Genomic DNA, 14,465 nt, shown 5'->3' with positions numbered 1-14,465 from the left:
AAGTGACTTGGCGTGCGCACATACAAGAAATGTCCAGGCAGGGAAAAGCCCATGTTGTTGAACTTGCACCTTAGTGTGGCCAAAGCCAAGCCATCTGCCAGGAACAAGGGGAGTGGATGTGGAGCTGGGGCCTTGGGTTTGGAGTTCTCACCGCAGGAAACAAACAAGGGCTTAACCAAAGGATGAAAGCTGTTGGCAGCACTGAGAGCCCGGTTGAGGTCACACCATGGGATTCAGTAACAGAGGCCATTGGCACAGGCACACAACTCTCTCCAGTGAGGCTGGGAGACAGAAACTAAGATGGGGGGTGGGGTAAGGGTGGGGATCGTAGGATTATCTGAAGTTTGGGAAATGGCTTGATAGATCATGCAGAGAGCCTCATGCAGTCTGTTCCCACTCCAAATAATAAGTAAAAATAGTCTTTGCAACTTGGCACACAGAACTAAGAAATTATATTTGCCTGTTAGAATGGCTTTATAGATCCAGCATGAGCTGAACAGAGCCCCTGAATTGCTTTATGGTATAATAATAACAACAGTAAACAATTTCTACAGCACATCGCAGTTTACAAATGTTTTATCCAATATAGTCCTATTTAGTCCAATGTCTTCAGGTGAAAGTTATTAAGCGTGTACCCATTTTGCAAAAGAGAAAATTGAGAATGTGATTTATCTGAGCTCAGAGAATGTGGTTTGCCTAAGCAGACAGGTAGCAGCAGTGGCGCTGGGCTCCAGACCAGCATGAAGGACAGAGCTGTGACAGACCATCCATTCCCTTGTATTGTCCCTTCTGCCCTTGTGAGATGACATTTGTTGGGAAACAAATGTATCCTAAGCTTATGACTTTGACCTCCTTAGCAAGATGAATTAGCCAGGTGAGCTACCAGGAAAAGCTAGTTTTCTCCATGGTCAGAATGGACTTGGTGTTCTTCCTGTCAGACTGCCCTCCTCGCTGAGCCTTGAACACATCGTGTATGCACAGGACCGTACCCTCTGCAGGCAGTTGCTGCACCTAAAATCTCTCCCAAATGTCACCACAGCTCATTTCCTCACCTCTTCAATCCAAAAAGATAACACCTTTCAGCGGTGCCTTCCCTGTCCACTTGATTTTAGATTGTGTCCCTCTGACAGCCAGTTCCCACCACTGGCACTTCCTGTCTCCTCCCCAGCTTTATTTTTCTCCATAGCATGAATCACCTTCTCTATCCTATACATACTCTTCATCTTCTTGTTTGTTTGTTTACTCTCAGTTCAGTTCAGTTCAGTAGCTCAGTCGTGTCCGACTCTTTGCGACCCCATGAAGAGGCAGCACGGCAGGCCTCCCTGTCCATCACCATCTCCCAGAGTTCACTCAAACTCACATCCATTGAGTCCGTGATGCCATCCAGCCATCTCATCCTCTGTTGTTCCCTTCACCTCCTGCCCCCAATCCCTCCCAGCATCAGAGTCTTTTCCAATGAGTCAACTCTTCGCATGAGGTGGCCAAAGTATTAGACTTTCAGCTTCTTTACTCTGCTGCTAAGTCACTTCAGTCGTGTCCAACTCTGTGTGACCCCATAGACAGCAGCCCACCAGGCTCCCCCGTCCCTGGGATTCTCCAGGCAAGAACACTGGAGTGGGTTGCCATTTCCTTCTCCAATGCATGAAAGTGAAAAGTGAAAGGGAAGTCACTCAGTCGTGTCTGACTCTTCGCGACCCCATGGACCGCAGCCTACCAGGCTCCTCTGTCCATGGGATTTTCCAGGCAAGAGTACTGGAGTGGGGCGCCATCACCTTCTCTGCTTGTTTACTCTGCTAGAATGTAAATGTGATGAGGACAGGATTTTTGTCTGTTTTTTCCCTGCTGTTTCCCCAAGTCTAGACCATGCCTGGGGCATGGTAGGTGCTCAAAAAGGAACTGTTGAATGAGTAACAGTAGAGGCATTAGGATAAATAAAGACTTCCTAAGAGTACTAGCATGGTGACTAGTTCATAATAGGGAATTAATATGTGTTGAGTCCCTTTCTCTCCTTTCCTTCTCCTCTGTTAAATGCTATATGCTCAGCACAGCTATCTTTTTTATTAGAATATAATTACTTTACAATTATATTTTCTGCTGTACAGGGAAGTGAATCAGCTCTATGTATACATATATCCCCTCTCTCTTGGACCTCTCTCCCACCCATCTCCAGCCCTATCCCACCCATCTAGATCATCACAGAGCAATGAGCTGAGCTCCCTGTGCTTTATAACAGGTTCCCACTAGCTATCTATTTTATGCAAAGTACTGTATATATGTCAATCCCACTTTCCCCTCACCCCTCGTCTCCGCATGTCTGCCCTCTACATCTTTGTCTTTATCCTGCCCTGGAAACAAGTTCATCTGTACAATTTGGGAACAACCTAGATGTCTAACAACTAATGAATGGATAAAGAAGGTATGGTCCATATATACAATGGAGTATTATTCAACTGCTAAAAGGAACAAAATAGGATCCATTTGTAGAGGCGTGGATAGACCTAAAGGCTGACAAACAGAATGAAGTTAGTCAGAGAGAGAAAAACAAACACTGTACATTAAGGCATGTATGTGGAATGGAATTTAGTACAGTCACCTTTCACAATTAAAATATTTCTGAAAGAGATAACACATTAAGCCTTGACATCCAGTCCATAAAGCAGATATTGCAGGGAGAAGAAGCCCACATTGGCTCTCAAGAGAAGTGGGCAGTTCATATCCTAAACCAGTGAGGGTCTAGGTCCATCTAGTGGGGGGTGAAACATGTGGTCTCAGGGGACGTTTTCAGTGCTGTCTGTGATTGCAGCCAAGCATGACTCAGTGTGGCCGAAATAGGAGTGAGTGGCCGAAATAGTGTGGGAGTGCGTCCCCTCCTCTGCCTGCTGGAGTTCCTGGGATGTCTGGTCATCAACTTGTAAAGGAGAAAAAAATTTTCTTGCACTCTCTCAAGGTCCCTGTTGGGCTTGAAAATTAAAGTGCCAGAGGCAGATTAGCAGGTGAGAAGCATACACATTTATTTAATGTAAGTTTTATGTGACACGAGGGCCTTCATCAGGAAAGGGAGACCCAGAGAAACAGATTGGATATTTTTATGCTAGGTCTGATGAAGAGTGGGCAGTCGTGGAGGGATAGGATAGGAACATGAGGCCAGTGAAACAAACCAGGGAAACTTGGCAAAGCATGTTTGCTAGGATTCTTCTTGGTGTTTCTTTGTCTTCAGAGACAGATATACTTTCCAGTCATAGGAAGGCCACCCCTCACATGAGGGTTTTATGGGCTGGGTCAGGGGAGAAGGGTCAGGGGGACAGTCAGAGTGACTTTCTTGCTTCTATTGTTTTCTCAGACTCCTTCAGCTTAAAATATTTCATGTCTTAAGTTGCCATATTTGAGGGTACAGTGTCCAAAACCCCATCATCTGCTGTGGGCTTGCAGAGAAGGTCCCTTCTCTTCGATGGGGACACTGCTGAGTTACTCACTTACTCACTCACCCCTTCACCCCCACTTCGCTTATTCAGTAGATATGTGCTGAGTGTCCATACATGTCCAGAGCCTTCTGGGGCCTGGAGAAGTGGTGTTGAAGGCATAGACAAAGGCTCGTGGCTCCTGGTCAGGTGAAGGGAACAGACCTCACTCAGGAAAGACCCACCTTCAGGCCTAACTTTCCTATCCTCCTTTTTGAGGTCTCCTCCTTCCCAAGGCCTTGCTCAGGCTGTCCCAGGAGCCAGCAGCCTCCCCACCATCCTCTTGTTCACACCCTCCCAGCATGCCCCCCTCTCCACAGAGCAGCCTGCTCCCTTCCGGGTTGTTCCTAAAAGCCCGGATTGGATGGAGCATGGTGGCCCCAGCAGAGCCAGAGGGCTAGTCTTGTGGAGAAAAGCAGGCCCAGCTGAAAATGCCTCGTGCTCCTGAAGGACAGGCCTACCTGCCCCGAAGGCAGGGGCCCAGTGAACAGGGAAGGTCAGAGGAGATGGGGGTGGAGGGCAGGCAGGGGACACCCCAGGTGGGAGCCGTCTGAGAGGCGAGGTGGCCAGAAAGAGCAACAGGGACAGGGAACAAAGAAGGGTGATTCTAGTGTGGGAGACTGAGGAGAAAACATCCCACAAGGTTTGAGGGGAGGTTTGCTCTGAAGCACGTCAGAACCCACAACATGGCCACCAGGAAGCCTGGGGTAGAGCCCTCATCAGGCCTCACAGGCCCTTTTCTGAATTCAAGTCCAAGGGGAAGCCATCGTTTGGGAGGAACCACCTGTTTACACAGATTCTGGGCACAGTTTCAATCTGCCCCTCTCCACCGCCCACCATTCTTAGCCAAGCTCTCAAGACCACCCCCCGCCCTCCAACACAAGGCCTCTGCTCACCTCTCCAGCTGTGTTTCCTGTCCCTGCCTGGCCTTCTGCACACACCCCAGCTTCTCTCCATCCCCGGAGAAGGCGCGTGAGTAGCTTCACCACACGTTCCAGGCTGTTCTCAGGAGCTCCGGCATCTTCTTCCTCTTAGCGTCTTCCCAGCCCCTTCCTGGTCTTCATGCCTGTAAGCATCTTCCATTTCTTCCATACACACCCAACTTCTCCTGGGAAATTTCCTATAAACCCCCTTGTATGGGATCATTTTCTTGATGTTCATGACTTAGCTGTTGTGCCATCTAGACTGTAAACTCCTTAAAGACAGGACTAGGGATTAAAATTCCTTTTGTCCTGCAGAATTACTACCATGCCGTGGACATGGAGCCCCTTAGATTGCAGCTGATTACATCCACTTCCCAGGGCCAGCCCAGGGAGAGGCTGCCCACGGCAGGGACGGGTAGCAGAGGCAGTCAGCATCCTAAACGTGCCCACCGCCTTTGGGTCTGGTGCCTGGAAACAACTCCAGTGGCCTTGAAGAATTAATACTGCTGTCAGAGGGGCTGCCCTTCAAAGGGTCCTGATAGCTCTTGTTATATTCAAAGTGGAAAAGGTAAGGGGACTGTTCTCGGCATTTCCTGCCTCTCAATTGAGTGAGGACAGGTGGATGATTTATTGGGCATTTCCTACCCTCTCCTTCACCATAGGAAACCAGTCTGGGGGAAAAAAAAAAAAGGTGCAAATTTTAAAAAGATGTGTGGCTGTTTGGAGGAGGGTGGGGAGGATTCCTGTGTACCATTAAAGTGAAAAGACAAAACTCTGTAACAGACTGAAACTCCCATCTAGAACACTAGCCATAAATTTCCACCACACTCAAAGCTCTCAAAAAAGCTGTCCTGGTGCTGGGAGAGAGTGGGGCAGGGAGAGAAAGCCTATGAAGTGTCATCCTGTCTCACCTCCCCGTTTCCAGATGACCAGGCTTGGACTTAGGGTAGGTGGCCAGTTGCCCTGAGCCATCAGCCATCACCATCGAGGACTGGGGGGTATGGGAGCTTCATAATCTGTCAGATGTTGGTTTCAGTTGGAAACAGTTAAGTATCTCCACCCTACCCCTTCCCCTGAGAGAGAGAGAGACTGCCAGGGAAAGGGGCCAAGAGGTGGGGGCTCAGCAGATGCAAAAGCTTGGTGAACACGAAGGCTTTGCTTCTCTTCCATTCCACAGCAGGGGGCCTGTTCATTTCCTAGGGCTGCCCTAGCAAAGACTCACACACTGATGCTTAAGTGGGTGGCTTAAAAGAACAGAAATGCATTCTCTCACAGTTCTGGAGACCAGAAGTCTGAAGTCAAGGTGCCTGTAGAGCCGTGTAAGCTCTCAGGAAGGACCCATCTCTGCTTCTTCTTAGTATCAGATGGTTGCTGGCAAACCTTGGAATTCCCTGGCTTATAAGATGCCTCACTCCAATCTCTTTCCATCTCCCTAGGGCCTTCTCTCCTGCATGTCTGTCTTTTCCTTGTGTATATCTGTCTCTGTTGTTCTTACAAGGACACCAGTCATATTGAAATAAGGGCCCTCTCTCCTCTAGTATGAGTTTATTTTAATTCACATCTTGATTACATCTGCAAAGACTCTATTTACACATAAGGTCATATTCACAGGTTAAGATTTCAGTATATCTTTTGGGGGACACAATTCAACCCTCAGTAAGAGTCAAATGTTTATTGTCTGTGGTTTCATTGGGAAGTCTTAGGTAACTTGACCAGTGGCTCATGCAGGTCTGTATATGTGATTTGTCTTTCTGTATAGTGTTTCATATATACATACTAATACCAACATATATGTGCCTGTGTGTGTATGTGTATATGTATATATGTGTGTATATATATATATATATATTTGTCGTTGTTTAGTCGCTAAGTCTGTCCAACTCGTTTGCGGCCCCATGGACTGTAGCCCTTCAGGCTCCTCTGTCCATGATATTTCCCAGGCAAGAATACCGGAGTGGGTTGCCATTTCCTTCTCCAAGGGATCTTCCCAAGGCAGCAATTGAACCTGCATCTCTTGCACTGGCGGGTGGATGCTTTACTGCTGAGCTACCAGGGAAGCCCCTGTGTATATATATACAAATAACTATATATAGATATTTACCTCTATATACCTATAATGCAATAGGTATTTGTAATATACATATGAACATTTGTTTTCGTATAGTGTCATATATATGACACTGTGTAAAAATGTGAAACATTATATAAACACAGATGACAGGTATTTATGATTTGTATAAGTGCTGTGCAACACAATGTAAATAAATATATGACACTATATAAATACACATCGCAAGGGCAACTTTGAGTAATGCTCTAATTTTATTACTCTGCAGAGGACCACAGAGCCACTGTTAGTCTCTTTCCTGTGGTTTTCCCACTGAAGAGACAGTGGGAAAGGTCTGGGTTTGCCCAGGTTGGACTCTGAGGAGGACTCAAGCATGCAGAGTGGACAGAGGCTCCGTGTATCCACTCGGGTGGCCCCTGTGCCACGGGGCAGCCACTCTGCTGACCACACAGGGCTCTCCCCTGCTCATCTGTGTGCTCCCCGGACCCAGAGACTTGACGTGGCTCATCCGAGTCCATGTGGATACCGAAGGAGAAGGAGAAGCTGGCCTCCGTGTACCCGAAGTCTCCTCATGCTCATGCCACCTCCCTGCTTCCTCTCCTCCTAGTCCCACTTTTATGTCGCCATTGTTCAGTTGCCACGTCATGTCCCACTCTGTGACCCCAGGCCTGCAGCACCCCAGGCCTCCCTGTCCTTCACTCTCTCCCGGAGCTTGCTCACATTCATGTTCATTGAGTTGGTGACGCTTTAGACAGCATCTCCATCTCATCTTCTAATCACTTTCCGGACTAACAGTCAAATTTTCACTTGCATTCCTTCTACTGAGCATGCCCAGATGTTATAGGTGGTCATGGAGGTTCTACCACATGCCAAGTTTAAAGTACTCTGTGTTCAGTTGTTTTGGAGTTGTTGGTGAGTTGAGGAAAAACTCTTCCAATTTTATAAAGGCTTTTTCTTTTTTTCATTTCCTCAAACTCCAAACTGACCAAAAGCTTAATCTCATTATCTGGACACAGTGGCCTGCCCAGGATTTCTTCCATTAATGAGTTGGGGACTCGGGGTCTCTCAGGGGCGGCTTCTCTCCTAAGCCTCTGAAAGTGACCTTCAGCAGTACTGGAATGTCCTTTCCTTTGCCCCAGGTGGCCTACCTGGGTGTCCACCACATTCTTTCTGCTTTGCAGGCTATCTACTTTCCCTTCAGAAAGCCCTAGGGCCTGATTTACTCTCCATCCTGTTTGCTGGGATCATCCAGCAGGAAATGGCCAGATTCAGGAATGCCTTTTAAAATGGGGTTCTGGAGTCACTCTACTTGGAACTTTTGCTGGGGAATTTTTTGCCAGGGCCTTCGCCTCTCCAGGACTTCCAAATGGACTGGCAGAGAGACCACGTCACCTCCTACATCTTCCTGTGCCAGTCCTCACTTCCTCTCAGCCCAATCTCCCTATTATTTGAGAATCCCCATGCCGGGATCCAGATAAACTCCCAGCTCTTTGCATGGCGCCTGCTCTACAGCCTCTGAGCCACAAGAGGCAGAGTTCAGTGTGTTGCTTTCTGGTTTCGGTGTGGCTACATCTGGCTCGTGTTCAATACATCGTAATTCATAAAAAGCCTAAACTATGGGCCTCAAACTTTAAGGAGCATCAGAACCCCTTGCTAAGTCACTTCAGTCGTGTCCGACTCTGTGCGACCCCATAGACGGCAGCCCACCAGGCTCCCCCGTCCCTGGGATTGTCCAGGCTCAGAACCCCTTAGGGAGCTTGTTTAAAATGCCGATTTCCAGTCTCACTGCTGAGAACCTTAATGAGGTTTACAGCAGTGCTTGAGAATCTGCATTCTTGAAGCACCCTAGAGGATTCCGGTGCTGGTTGTCTAATTGCCACCCTTGGATGCTTGGTCAGGCTGGCTGACTTGGGGCCTCTACTCTGCAAAGCGCCACCCAGGGTACTTAGAGGAAGAGGTGACAAGGAGGAAGGAAAGACAAGCAGTGTGAGAGTACGGACTGAGGCACAAATATAAACCAGGTGGGCATGGGCTTGGGCCTGGGGAGCTGGGTGGAGGGAGGACAGCTCCGAGTGTGATGGCTCAGGGACCAGCATTGCAGGGCCCTGCATGGAAACAGAGCTGGGACAGTGACTGGAGAGACCTGGACGCTTTCTGCTGGCGTGGGATAGGCCGTGGGATAGGCTGCTCCTAAATGCTGTATGTGAGGGGGGTGCTCCTGCAGCTTCTCCCCAGAGTCAGCCCCGCGTGAAGAACAAAAGCCCTGGCTTCAGACTCACCCTGCCTGGGTGATTGCCATTGTCCAGTCTCTCAGGGCGAACTTGAACAAGCTACCTATTGTCTCTGCACCTTGGCGTCCACCTCTGGAAAAGAACAACAGTACCTGCTTCCGAGGGTTATTGAGAGGGTTAACTCTGAGAGGACATGTACAAAGTCCTGAGCCATCCTGGGAACAGCAAGGGCTCCATGAACCTGGGCTATGGCCTTGGTCGTCATCACTGCCTGTCTGCCTTGAAGCACATCTCCAAAGCTGCCTTTTGCAGAATTGGGCCACACGAATGGTTTGGATGGTCCACGAGTGCCTTTGTTCCCCTATTACCGGAAAGCCTTTGGTTTTCCCTTTTCCTCCCTCTGAAGGCCCTTGATGCCCTGCAAGTGCCAGTTTGAAATAAGCAACGCCTACAGTAACACCCGCCTTCCTCTCCAAGTGACCCCGCCTTACGGAAAATGGATGCCGTCCCAGTGATATTGAAGGAAGCTCTGCTCAACAGATGGGGGCCAGAACTCTGCAACCGAAAACTGTGGGTTTGAATTCCAAACCTCCGCCTGCTGAAGGCTGTGTGATCTACAAAGTGATATAGGGAGTTCCAGGTTGGAATCAAAGACTCTGGAGCAGATGGAGAAAGGAAAGGCACAAACGCAGGTCCAGACGGCCCCCAACTAACGCCTCTATGCCTCTGCCACCTTGGCGGGGAGGGGTGGTGGTGGTACTGGTCTCAGCCTTGAAAGACATTTTGCCCCAGTTTCCCCCTGCAGGGTGGAGCCAGCACACGTGTTTCACTGCATGGTAAACTAGCTCCTTTTGCGAGCGGTACAGTACTGGGAACACTATCAGTAATTGTTCTTTGATCTAATGATTAGCTGTGAGCACCTAAGAGATGCTATAGCTTTGTAAATAAAAGATCTCAATTTGTCAGGATAACCAGGTAGCCATGAAGTAACTGTCTCCCTGGCCCCTCGTCAGTAGCACGTCTTAAAGGTCGGCGATGCTGTTTTGTACTCATCTGGTACAAAAGTCCACGGTAAGATAGCCCAAGGTAAGTATCCTTGGGCCAGAAAAGTGAAAAAGAACAAAGTAACATCTCTGCAAGGGAGACTCAAAACCCATGGAGCATTTTGGAGACCATTGCCTCCACATCCAGTCACCAGCTGTGTTGCTAAGAAGGAAGACCTTCCTCTGAGTTCCATGAAAGGAACCGAGGTCCTGCAGGGTTCACAGTGGGGCCCCCTGGGGCTGACCACCCCCCCCCCTCTTGGGGTGGCTCCCTGGTGAGTGGGAAGACGAGGCTGGGAGAAGAGCCAGGGTGTGCTTTGTTGACTCTGTGGAGTTCAGAGAGGGCTTCCCATTTGACTTGGCGAAGGAGAAAAGTCCTTTATTTCCCCCTAGCTTTGGGGCCTGCCAGCCCCACAGCTGAGGGAGGGGGCTGCCCCCCTTCCCTGACTCCCACACAGTGACTTGCAGAGTTCAGTGAGAAGCCCCATCCAGAATGGGTCGGGCTGGGTCTGGGACGTGCCTGTTCAGTCCCCAGAGCACGCTCATGTGCCCCCCTCCCCCAGCCCAGCCAGGAAGGCCTTCCCAGAGATCCTCCTGATCTGGCTTTTTTTCTTTTTCTTTTTTTCCCCTAAGCCCAGAACCCAGTTATTTACCCAAAGAAAACAGGGAAGTGACAAGGTAACAGAGTACACATGTTGTGAAAATATGCAGGCTGAGGCCGAAGAAAAGAAAACATTCTTCCATAAGTAGCTGCCTTGTTAATTCATTTTTTTTCCCCCAGATTAGAACCAGCCATTTCTTGTGCTCCTTCAAGCACCTTCTGTGGTTTCCTAACAGCTGCCTGCAAGGGGTGAGATTTGGCTTGAAAAATGGGCCATCGGTCATGCTTCAGGGGCAGGGCAGAAACCAAAATTCCCAGATTGCTCAAATTCACTGCTCCCTTTTTAGAGGGGAATGAAAGAAGGAGAGGTGGTGGGGAGAGGATTGTATAAACTCGGAGGCGTCACCTGATTTTCCATAAGACACGACAGCTCGGTAATGAACCGTCCTTGGGACTGGCTTTCTTACCTCCTCTGAAGTCAGTTTCCGACCCCTGGCAAGCCCGCGCTCTGCAGCTTTGAGGAACAGCCATGGGCTGATTCTCGGCAATTAAAAATAACATTGGTCCTAATAGAGGACTCATGGGTGCCTCCCCCCCGCCCCGCCGTGCTCACACACATGTGCACATGTGCACATGTGCATGCGTGCACGCGCGTGCACACACACACACACGCCTTCTTCATTCCGTGCCAAAGATCACTTTCCCAAACCTGTTTGAAACAGCTGGCCGCATCCAAGGAGCAGGCTGCAGCCCTGAGCACCCCGAGTGGACCTGGGAGTGGCCAGGGTTATTAATAGCATTTGCTCAGCCTGGTGTTTGGGGCAGAAGAAGGGTGATCTGCTCCTTTAGGGGATATTTGGCCATCATGGTTTGGAGCCTGATTTTTCCTTGTTGGATCCTTTAAACCTCAGGGCCAACAGAGAATGGCGGAGACAGCCTGCAAACTGGCTCGCCCGGCCAGGATCCCTCAGTACAAACCTTCATGTTTCTCATTTTTTCCCTCTTCAACATTCCCACTCTACTTCTCGGCCTGTGGGCACTGGCCCACCGCTTGGCCTGGCTCCTCACAGGAGAGGTCACACCGCAGAGGCCTGGACGGCCCCTGTTAGCATTGCTGTGGCACTTTCTGTTAACCGGAGGCCTCTGGAGCCAGGCGGTCCACCCCAGCATGGGGCAGGCCTGTGAGAGTACGTGTTCCCATTTCCTAGACAGGAGGCCTGTGCAGGTCTGAGGGGGAGCTGGGCTTATAGGCGCCTTCTCACGCCTTCCTTACTGCCACAGAGTTCGTCAGCTCCCCACCACCAGCACCCAGCAGCCTTGACCTCAGGATGGGTGGAAATCCTACTGTCTCCCCAGAGGGCTTGCCACCACCACAAAGCCCCTTCCCAAGAACCCAGGAGTGGGCTGGACATCAGGCCTGGAGTAACCTTGCTATCAGGCTGTGTTCAGGCAGAAGTGATACACCTGGAGATGGAGGCCCATTACGGGTCGGATGATAAGGTGTGGCCTCCAGGCAAACCTCTCCCACTGAGAAAGCTGCTAGGCTGGCACCCTTCCCATCAGAGCCTGCGGCCTTGTGGGTAGAGGGAATCTCAAAGAGCCAGTGTTCAGGGTCCAGGCTGAAAAAGCCCACCCGTGCCCTCTAATGAGCCTCCTTAACACGGGTCACCAGGTTCTCACTGGGGGAACACATCCTCTCCCCAACACTGGGCCAGGTTCCAGCCTCTGGCCGTAGGTGAGAGACTATTTCCGATGATTGTTTTCAGACATTCTACATCTAGTGCGTGAAAACACAATAGTGACAGGAAAAATTCAGCACACACACACACAATACAAAGGTGGTTCCATCCTCACTGTGAGGAGGTCAGAGGACGCTTTCATCACTCCAGTCCTTGATGTGGCTCCAAGGGGAGTAGCGCCTTTGAACTCCGTGGCATCCACTGCAGGCCCAGCTGTGAGGGTGGGGACGGGGAGCCAGACACGATGGCCGGCCTTTTCAGGGCCGCTCCTGTGAGGACCAGGCTTCCTCTCCCACAAGGTGATGTAGAGCTGTTTGTTCAGTCATCCGAGATGGCCGAGGAGGGCTGGGAGCAGCTGGGGTCTGACTTAGCCAGACCCAGGCCCTTCTGTTCTGGAGTTTCTGCATAGACCCCTGAAGACTGTGTTCTAATTCTGAGCAAGTCTCTCCTTTGCCTTTCTCGTCTGTCCATTTTGGGCATTTTTGGAAAAATGACTCGCAGCAGAAGGAATGACTGCTAAGCCCTTTGGGATGAAGGGCTGTCAGGGAATGAATTCTGTCGACATTCAATTTTGAGAACCAGCTTTTGCACCTACAACCATGCCTTGCATATAGTAGGTGTTCAACAATGGTTTGGTACTATGTAGTGGAGGGAGACTACCTGTGTTAAAATCCTTGCCTAGCTCTCTCTAGCTGTGTGCCCCTGAGCAAGTGACTCAACCTCTCTGTGCCTGCTTTCTCATGTATAAAATGGCAATAATAAAGTGCCTATTTCATTGATGGTTGTAAGGATTAAGGTGTTTAGAACTTTTGTTCATGTAAAGTGCTTAATAAATGTTAATTCAGTTCAGCTCAGTTCAGCCGCTCAGTTGTGTCCAACTCTTTGCGACCCCGTGGACTGCAGCACACTATGCCTCCCTGTCCATCACCAACTCCCAGAGTTTACTCAAACTCATGTCCATTGAGTCGATGATGCCATCCAGTCATCTCACCCTCTGTTGTCCCCTTCTCCTCCTGCCCTCAATCTTTCCCAGCATCAGGGTCTTTTCCAGTGAGTCAGTTCTTCTAATCAGGTGGCCAAAGTATTGGAGTTTCAGCTTCAGCATCAGTCCTTCCAATGAATATTCAGGACTGGTTTTCTTTAGGATGGGCTGGTTGGATCTCTTTGTAGTACAAGGGACTCTCAGGAGTCTTCTTCAACACCATAGTTACTAGTCTTAAAAAACAAAAGAACCAACTTTGGGAGTCCTATACTTGCTGCTAAAAGGTTTTTCTCTGGATTCTAGGTGAGGCTGATCCTCAGACTCCTCCTTCTACCTTTCAGATCTCTGCTTTCCTTAATTAGAATCTGAGATTGAGAAGGTGGAGGGGCTTTGACTGGCCATGGAATCTAACACAACTGTTCCAACAGATGACCGTCCTGGGGTTTGAATTCTCCCAGAATAGGCTGTCCATTACTTTGATGTCTGAGCCATTGTTTGAAAGTTTTCATCCTTAGGCAGGTTTTTTTTTCTTACTGAGGTGGAATCTGCCACTCCGTAACTTGTATCCATTGACCCAGTTTTATACTAATTCTTGAGACCTGGGTAACAGTACAGCCAGGTCTCCATACCAGGCAGAGCAGGCACACTGAGAAGCCTAACTCCTATCCTCTCCGCCCCTGCTTCTCTCTGTGTCTCATGCCAGATTATTAATACTTTAATTATACATTAGACAGACTGAATCTTGCTTTCCCCCTAATGTGTTTTCATAATGGACTTAACATCTTCATGTCAACAGTACTTTTTTAAGATCTTCCTGGAAAATGCTATTTTTGGAGAATGCTCAGAGGAAGCAACTGCTCCCGTGTGTATCTCATTCCATCCTTTTATCCTGATGCAGCTGGGAGAGTATCTGGATCTCTCCTCTCCAGGGGAGTTTCACCTCTCCCATCCTTTCCTGGTATCACTATGACTACAAGCCACTCTTGCTGGTATGTCTGTTTGCATCCCTTGGGCATGGTGGGGTAGAAAACGTGAGGACTGCTTTTCTAAAACAAGGTAAGCTTGCTCCCTCCTCATGGTGCCAAAGCCCCATGTTTCTCTGGTTTTTCCCTTCTCTCCTGGCCTCTCCAGCTTAAGCAGCTCTGGGACCCCTGTTTCTCTGCAACTGATGAGAAGCTAACTTTACACAGCTTCTTACTAGAATGGTAGCTCTGGGAGAGTAGGGAGTTTGTTTTGCTGCTCTGTCCTCAGAGTCTGTAACTATTTGTTGAACGAATGCCTTACTCCTAAGGTGCAACTTATAAAGAAACCCACATCTTCATCTCTCACCCTCTGTACTAAAAACCCAGAGAATAAACAAGAAGGTGAATGTGGCCCATTGTCCACAGCACTGTCTTATTTATTGTTCTTGTTAGACGTT

At 49.2% G+C, this 14,465-nt stretch overlaps 1 long non-coding RNA gene across 3 annotated transcripts in view; it reads right to left on the bottom strand.

Moving 5' to 3' along the window:
- The window catches only part of LOC120852792, an 87,881-nt gene extending 77,005 nt beyond the window's left edge, over window positions 1–10,876 (bottom strand). For all 3 annotated transcript variants that reach the window (XR_005718648.1, XR_005718647.1, XR_005718649.1), the window contains exon 1: window positions 10,792–10,876. This is a non-coding gene — a long non-coding RNA (uncharacterized LOC120852792). The remainder of the gene's footprint in view (window positions 1–10,791) is intronic.
- Between the last annotated feature and the right edge of the window lie 3,589 nt (window positions 10,877–14,465).

Source organism: Oryx dammah, unplaced genomic scaffold (assembly GCF_014754425.2).
Source record: "Oryx dammah isolate SB20612 unplaced genomic scaffold, SCBI_Odam_1.1 HiC_scaffold_26, whole genome shotgun sequence".
In the NCBI taxonomy this organism is placed as follows: domain Eukaryota; kingdom Metazoa; phylum Chordata; class Mammalia; order Artiodactyla; family Bovidae; genus Oryx; species Oryx dammah.
This window is presented reverse-complemented; position numbering and strand designations above follow the sequence as displayed.